The sequence below is a fragment of the Anoplolepis gracilipes genome, chromosome 9 (assembly GCF_047496725.1).
Source record: "Anoplolepis gracilipes chromosome 9, ASM4749672v1, whole genome shotgun sequence".
Taxonomy (NCBI): domain Eukaryota; kingdom Metazoa; phylum Arthropoda; class Insecta; order Hymenoptera; family Formicidae; genus Anoplolepis; species Anoplolepis gracilipes.
Genome location: NC_132978.1, coordinates 5,946,812 through 5,955,741, shown reverse-complemented (window position 1 = coordinate 5,955,741; position 8,930 = coordinate 5,946,812).

Below are 8,930 nucleotides of genomic sequence, written 5' to 3'. Positions count from 1 at the left end.
ATGTTGACCCCATGGTAGCGTTCTTGATTGGAGGCCTTGAGGATCGATAGCAGACACTTTCAACTCTGGAGTGAATACGTACCATTTGTTTCTCATTTTGTACATTGCCGTAGCAAGCGGATCGCATTCAATTTCTGTGCCTTCGCCAGATATAACGCGTGTTCTTGGCTTTAGGTACATGGGCTTCCCGTCTATTATTACTGGGAGCTCCTGGAAACAGCTTTCCGTGGCCCTGATCCGTGCGGGTACAGGAGTACATCGAAATACTTGTACAGCTTCCCCTCGTACGCGCGCTGAGTATCCTGGTGTTTTTGTGACGGCGTACGCAAATGATGGAGGGTCTTGGTGAGCCATGGCGGTCAAGGCGTGTAATTTTGTTACTTCCGTGAGGCATTTCCTCATGACAAGGTCTTCGTAGGTATTTTCTACGCTCAGGTCTGTCTTTGTGTTACTCTTGTACGAAAAGTACGAGTGGTGAGATCGGTGCACCTTATTTACGGATGGTTGATTCTTTACGTAAGAGTCGTTGATTTCCCGTATTACTAGTCGGGGGTTTTCGGTCTGTATCACAGTGGCGTTGCAGACGTCGTGACGCGCTCGAGCAAACGCGAGCAGGTTGGTGTTTTCTACCGTTAAGGCGTATGCCGTGGGACGTCCCGTAATTTGTAGTCTTTTGGCAATTCCTCTATACAAGACGGTATGCCGTAGTTGAGTGCATCCTCCGTGAACAAAGGGGGACCAGAAATTATGAAAGCCCTCTTCGTCGGTGCATTCAAGGTCGATGTATGTGCAACTAGCACCACTAGGTAAGAATATCTTGGTTTCCATCGTGTCGATCTTGACAATGGTCCGTTTGAACGTTATGTGCAAGTACACGTTTATGACGCGTTTTGTTTTCAGGTCGTCTGATGGCAGGTTGTGGGCGCTGACGGTTTCGGTCGGCGGAATAGTGCGGCTATTCACGCGGTTGGCGGAAAGGCCGTCAAGGGTCTGGTTCCCGAATTGCAGTTTCCCTTGTGCGTGTATGTGCATGCATACAGGAGCAGATACAGATAAGTAATGTCGTTTATTGCTGGTAGGTGTTGTAGATTCCCTCGTGGTGTGGTCCGTGTGGCTGATCACGTAGTCTATCTCTATGCGGCAGCTTAGTACGTCCGCTGTGGTGAGTCTGGGCTTCGCGAGGATCTCCACGCTCACATCTCGGGTGATTGGAAGCTTCCCGTGTAATCGACAGGCGTTGTTATCGAGCAGCGAGATTGTGGTCCCGTTGTCGCACGGCGTGTTGCAGTCGTAGCCTACGAGGGCGTTGCAGTCCTGGGTTGCCAGATACGCTAGGAAGACGATCAGTGAGGCCATTGTGAACTCTATGTTGATTCTGCTTAAGAGAAAAATGTAGAACAGTACGTTCCGGTCTGAACCAGAAAATGGAGAAGATAACTGAGTAATCCAATCTGAAACAGAAGAAAGGTAGTCATCCTGGTTCGCCGTAGTGGGCTTTCCGTAGTCTATTGACGTGCACTATTCGCGTTGATTTATTAATTTGAATTCGCACGTTTTCGTGGTCGAGGATTTCGATAATGCGGTACGGGCCGTGATATTCTTTTCCGAATTTATCTGTTTTACTCTCGTTTAATAGAAAGACGTTATCGTTTGCGTTGAAAGTCGTCGGGTTTACGCGTTTGTCGTAGTAATTTTTGGAGCGCTCTTTAGCCCTAATGAGATTAGCTCTAGCGACTTCCTGTATATCACAGATTTTTTCGAACAGGTTTGTTAAGTAGGAGTGATATGTTTCAGGATCTTCTTCGGGGTTGTGTCCCGATGGAACTCTGGCGACACGTCCGAAGATCAATTCGTGAGGTGTGTACCCGGTACCTTCGTGTACTGAGGTATTATACGAAAAACTGGCACGCTCAATGAGGTCGTCCCATGCTTCTTCCTTATTGACGAAGCACTTCAGGTATTCCATTAGAACGAGGTGCGACCTTTCGAGTGACCCATTAGATTGTGGATGGTGAGCAGTCGTTCGGAAGTGTTGGATACGGAACTTTTTGGTTACGCTTTTCATGAGTACACCGGTAAAGTTCGTCCCTTGGTCGGTGAGTATGCTTCGGGGGCATCCAAAACGACAGATAAAATAGTGGATAAAGGCGTTCGCCGTGGTTTCGCCTCTAGCGTCTGGTAGTGGTGCGTATACTGAGTATTTTGTGAGGAGATCTTGCATCGTTAGAACGTATGAGTTGCCGCTAGGAGTGGTTCTGAGTGGTCCTACTATGTCGAGAGCCACTTTGTCGAAGGCGCGTCCAGGTGTGTCGGTCAATATCATTGGTTGTCGAGTCTTCCTTCTGACTAGTTTCATAGATTGACACGTTCGACAATTCCTGATGTAGTTTAATATATCGCCTTTCATTTTGTTCCATGTAAACCTTTGTTTAATTCGCTGGTACGTCTTCGTGACGCCCTTGTGTCCACCGACGGCAGATTCGTGATTTTCGCGGATTATCGCTGTACGGTCCTCTACCGGAGGGGTGACGGTTGGTCCATGACATATGCTGATGGTGACGGGCCTTTCGGAGAGTATCGCTTGCAGTGTCTGTAAGACTCGATCCCATGGTATCGTGTCGAGGCTGGGTGTCTCTCGTATGCTAACAGTATGTAGTTGTAATTCCGTCATCACGTCGAGGGTTGATCTGAAACATTCCTTTAAGATTTCTTCGTCCAATAATGTTGTTCTTTTCTCTTTTGCAGGTAGTACTATAATGTGTCGTCCCGCGTCTATGGATGGATAGACTCGCGCTCTTCCGAGCATTAAGTCGTCTAGCGGAGGTAGGTATCCATCTTGCTGTAATTCCATAGCTCCTTTATCGAAGGGGTGTTTATCAACGGTGACCAGTATGATTGTGTTATCGTTGCAATTCAGTAATGGTATGTTGCGTTTTTTTATACGGCATCTTGTGCTATGGGTGGTTATTAATTCTGGTCTCATTTGCAGAGTTTCTTCTTCGGGAAGAATTTCCAAGGTATCGAATTCCTTATCGCTGTTGTCGTCAACAGTGGTTTCGTCCGGCGGTTCTGTCACGGGGTCGGGTGGAGGTTCTGGGGGTATAGAAGGTAAGTGTGATATTGTTTTTCCTCGTGACTGAAATTGCGCTACGTTATCGACGCGTTCATTGTTCGTCTGTTCGTCAAGGAGGTCCAAGAGTCCTTTCGTAATTAACGGTGGTGATTGTTGGTTATTCGTGAAACGTGGGGAAGGTGAAGGATGGGAAGATGTGGGGGGAGGTGGACCGGATGATAGAGGTTTACTGTCGAATATTTCCTCAGAAGAGTCGGAAGCTACAACATACGGCCGTGAGGTGATTATTTCACTCTCGACCGTAGGCCTTCTGGTAGGTACTTTCCGACGCCTTTCATCATCAGAACTGTCATCGTCAGTGCTTGTAATTAGGTCTCGTACTTTCTGAGGGAGACGTATGCGTTTTTTTTCGATCGGGAGAATGGAAACAGTAGCGGTTATAGGATTTCTGGACAGGGCATCGGCATTTTTGTTCGTGACACCTGTCTTGTATGCGACTGTATATTCGTATTCTTCGAGTTTCAGGCGCCATCGCATAAGGCGAGAGGTCGGGTCCTTCACTCGGTTTAACCAGGCGAGCGGTTGGTGATCCGTCACGAGCGTAAACTTGCGCCCGTAGAGGTAAGGTCTGAAGTGTCCGACGCAATAAATTATGGCTAGCAGCTCTTTCTCTGTTGTCGAGTAGTTCCTTTCGGCTGAATTGAGTACTCTGGACGTATACGCGATTGGCAAGTCTTGGCCGATTGTTCCTTGGCTTAGGACTCCAGCGATAGCGTAGTCAGATGCGTCCGTAGTGAGCAGGAATTCTCGCGTGAAATCCGGGAATTGCAGTACCGGTTCTTCGCAGAGTCGTCTTCGAAGAGTCTCAAAAGCGTGTTGTGTATTTTCGTTCCATGAGAAGGTACTGTTTTTCTTCAGGAGGTCCGACATTGGTTTAGCTATTCCTGAAAAATCGGGGATGAAGCGGCGGTAGTAGCCTGATAAGCCTAGAAATTGTCGTACGTTTTTCAGACTCCTTGGAACTGGAAAGTCTTTAACAGCTGAGACTTTCTGGGGGTCAGGGCGTACGCCAGTATCTGTAATTACGTGCCCGAGATAGACGACTTCATGTCGCAAAAACTCACATTTATCTGGTTGTAAAGTGAGATTGGCGGTTTTTAAACGTTTCATTAATTTATCCATTTTAATGTCATGTTCCCGCAACGAGCTTGCGTATATCACTATGTCGTCCATGTACACCAAAAGTTCTATACCTTGCAGTCCGGTCAATATTTGGTCCATTAATCGTTGGAAAGTGGCCGGTGCGTTTCTGAGTCCGAATGGCATCCTGGAGAATTGGTAATGGCCATGTGGTGTAGAGAAAGCTGTTTTGTGCGCATCCTTGGGATCCATTGGGATTTGATGGAACCCACTGGCGAGGTCGAGGACGGAGAAATATTTTGCACTGCCCAACTGGTCGAGGATATCGCTGATATTTGGCAGAGGGTAGGCGTCTCCTAGCGTTTTTTCGTTGAGCCTTCTGTAATCGATGACCATTCGCCATCTCTTGTTTCCAGTTGAGTCCGGTTTCTTCGGAACGATCCAGACGGGGGAACTGTACGGTGAAGTGGATGGTGTCACTATATTTTTCTGAAGGAGCTCGTTGACCTGTTTATTTATTTCTTCTCGATGTATTGGCGGAAATCTATACTGCTTCGTGTGTATAGGTATCTCGTCCGAAGTGATTATTTTATGGGTGATTGTTGAAGTTTGGTCCAGATATTCTCCTGGTACGTAGAATCTGTCATTGTGTCGTTTTATTAGTTCAAAAATATTCTCTTTTTCTAGGTCGTTAAGATGATCGAGGCGCAAGAGTCGTATTATTTGAGTAATTCTGTCCGGTGTAGAGTCTTCCTTATGATTGTGTTCGCGCCGGGTGAGTATCTCGGGTGAGTTCCTTAAGTTTTTCCAATGTATCTTCTCGTTTACCATATTAACTATTTGCATTTTGTGTATGTCGTTGTATTTCGCAAGATTAGATGCACGCTGATCGATGAGAGTGAAATGATGTATATTATTATTTGTTTCAGGTTGCTTATTTGTAGCTACGCACAAAGGGGGTGAGTCATCCGCTTTTGCGGGGCTTAGAGGAAAGTAAGGAAGAGCAATTATAGAAGATTGACCGCCTGGGCCGAGACCAGAGGAAGGGGTTCGCACCGACGCGAGAGCGGCATCGTCGTTCGCCGGCGGAGATAAGGATCCCCTTTCTGTGTAAGTAATGTGAGAATGATTTGCGATAATAGTATTAGAATCAAGGGACGTGTGCGTAGAAACGATTGTAGCTTGAAGTGTTGCATTTTTTGTAGAAAGGGATGGGGGATAATCGGGAGAGGTATTGGGATGTCGACCTAGGTCGACGCCGCACCTTGGTGCGACAAGGGGAAGGCAGTGCTCCTGCCCGTAGAGATGATAGTCGGGATCGACGTTTTGTGTTGGTGTATTAAGAAGAGGAAGAGAGGGGGTAAATGTATTTTGGTTTTGTAGCGTATTTTGTTTGTTAAATGATGAGTTTGATTGTTTGTTGTTTTCAATGTGTATCTTGGTCTTTGTGTTATTGTGTAGTTTGTTTGGTTGTTTATTTTTGCATGTAGTAAAATTATCTTGACTCGTTGCAGGTGCAGTGCGTGCTTCTTGGGTGCGAAGGCTTTTGCTCGCTTGAATTTTGACGGGACTATTGCCCGATGGGCTAGAGGGTTGCCTCAGAGGCTCCCTGGAAGGGGGGTCCTGTGATATTTTTGTTACTTCTGTTAGCGTAACGGTAGGTATTATAATTTCTACTTCTTCGTCTAATGTATTCGTGATGCCGATATATGCCTTGTCGTTGATACACGTGACAAGTGCATCTCCGGCGAAGACCGCGTCGCGGGCGCGTATCGGGGCGAGATAACCCGTTTTAATTTCCGGATTAGCTATGCGGACCGTGATTCCCAGCTTCATACGTGAGGGTATGACAATGGACTCCTTGTCCTTGAATGGAAACGCGCAGTCGCGCCACGTGATTAACTTATTACCGTAATTAATGCACGCGTTATGTTCAGTGAAGAACGACGAACCTAATATGCCCTGTGTGATTATAGGGAATTCGTCGGCTACCACGTGGAAAACTACTGGGGTTTCCGAAACGTATGCTATGGCGGATCCCAGAGTGGTGACAACATTTTCGGTGATACCCGTTAATTGGATAGTCTCCTTGTTGTTGATTTGAATATCGGATTTAATGCAACCTTTCTTTATTATATTAGGCTGTGCTCCTGTATCGAGCATGAAGGCTGTTGGTCCTCGGAAAGACGGTGATGCGAGCTCGACGGCCGGTACGTTTCCGTCGTCTCCTCGGAGGACGTGAAGGGATCTGGTTTCCCTTCCATGCAGAGGGTGGAGCGGATTTGGAAAGGGCCTCGGGACGCTCCGTTGACCGAGACCTCTGTTCGGTTTCCCGAATTTCGCGGAGGTGGATTATTCATATTACTATTAGCGTGCGTATTATGAGAGTTATTGGAATAATTATTATTATTATTGAAATTATTATTATTATTGTTATTGTACTTTTCGCGATACTGTCGTTTACGGCACTCGTGTATGAGGTGTCCGATCTTTTGGCAGTACCCGCAAATTTTTCGTTCGTGTGCATTCCCGGGACCGGGCGGCGTATTCGCTACCGCAGTCTGATCGCGTTGGAGAATTTGCGTCACGGGGGCCGGTGCAGCGTTACTATTGTGATTATTGTTACCGTTCGCGTTTCGAGTGCTCTTGTATCTTATCTCCTCTCTTTCTAGGCGTTTATTAATTGTGACCACTTTAGAGCAGGCGTCGGGGAGGCTACTATATCCTTCAGCGCGAAGTTCTATTCTATATTCGCGTGGAAGTCCTTCGTAAAACGCTTCTAACGCGAAACCTTCTATTCCGGCAATCTCATTTTCGGATAACGGTCTACCGAGTTGGACTTGATCTCCTTCAATTATGGCCGTTTTCAGATCCTTAACACGCCCGATGTAGTCAAGTATGTGCTCGTTCGGCTTTTTGTATGCCATGCTTAATTGTCCGCGATAATAGTTCGAGCTTCTAGCGGGACCGAAAGTTCGCCTGAGGCAGTCGAGAAATTTTTCCACGGTCGGGTGGATTTCATCCTCTACGGCTAAATATGCGTGGTGCGTTAATTTATTTCGTAGCATACGGACAAATAATGCTTCGTCTACCAACGGTACCGATTCTTTTGCCCTTTTGCATGCCCTAGCGAATTGTAGCACGGGGATGTTATGCCCGTCGTATTTCGGCACCAGTTCGAGAGCGTCGCGCAGATATGATTTCGGATATCCCATAGGATAATGAGAACCGTCGATTCCGGCGGCTGAGGTCGTGGGCTTGATATCGTTATACGAGGCGTTCGACATGTTAAACGATGGAGGCGCGTTATTTGTTACGTCCGCTGGGCTCGAGGCCTGCAAACCGGGTAGATTTTTAGCGAACGCGCGCATCATGTTTTCCAACATTTCAGTTCGGATTTTTAATTCTCTTTCTTTTTCGCGTAGATCTCTAAAAGCTTCCTCATGGTTTTCGCGTTCTATGTTTCCCGAGAGATCATCGGATTGAGCCATATTTAAAGGTAAGTATTTATTATCGATGGTATAGCAGGACTCGCGGTTGCGAACGATTGTGCGTATATAATTTCTTTTTGTTGCGGGTATGCGAAAGCGGAATCGCGTACAATCACCAGTTATCACGATTATGAACAGGTAATTATCACCTAAGAGGTTAGTGGTTAAATTAGTTTGGATACATATAACATGGATACATATATTTTACGAAGAATTTTGAAGTAGTATTAAGGTATAAGGATTGATGGACAACGACCGATTTATTTATTTATTGAGGTTTGAAAAAACTTTAATTGTAACTTTACTTTTAATTTCCTTCGAGACTAGTAAAAGAAATAATTCGCGATGATGATTTTAAGAAAGGAAGATTTTCTTGGGAAAATGTACTCGTTTTCAATAACGAAGAATAGTAACTTTTATTTTTGCACTGATTTTTAGCGGTAATACCCCACACCTGGCACCAGTTGTTACATCCCACCGCTGTCACCAGTTGTTACATCCCACCGCTGTCACCAGTTGTTACGTCCCGCCGCTGTCACCAGTTGTTACGTCCTCTGCGTTCGCGAGCGAGGTGCGGTTACGATGGTTGGTGTACGCGGATCGCGGTGGCCGAGCGGTAAACCTGTCACGATCAGCGTAGCGGTGCACCGGAAACTAGAGGTCGGGACGTAATAGATAATAGGGAGGATGTGAAGTGAGTAGACAATGAATGCAGATTGTTTACGTATACTGATTTTTATGTATTTATCATTATTTTATAATAAACATATATGTACAGTTATATTATATTTTTCAAGACGATTAGACAATTAAATCACGGACGGTTATCAGGAGGCGAATTGATAGGTGCTTCAGCGGACGACAGGATGCATACTCGCCCGAAGAAAGCCTGGGAGGAAATGATCCTCGGTTGCGTAATCCCGAAGTCTATCAACGGCGGGGGCACGGGCCACGGACGGTATTCGATAGGCGGTAAGGGCCTATGTGAGGAAGCGACGACCCCGCTACTGGATGCCGGTGGAGTGACGGCGTCGTGTAGCTGGTCAGGGGTTGATGACTCCGATGTATGGGTTCCCGGTGGAGGGTAAGTGAAATACCCGACGGATGCTGGGCTCTGACTACCTGGTGGCGACGCAGCTGTTCGGACCGTCAGGTAGGAGCCGCCTTGGTATAGTGACCGGATGAGGCGCTTCAATTGGTGAGCACGCCCTGCTCGACGTGACCGA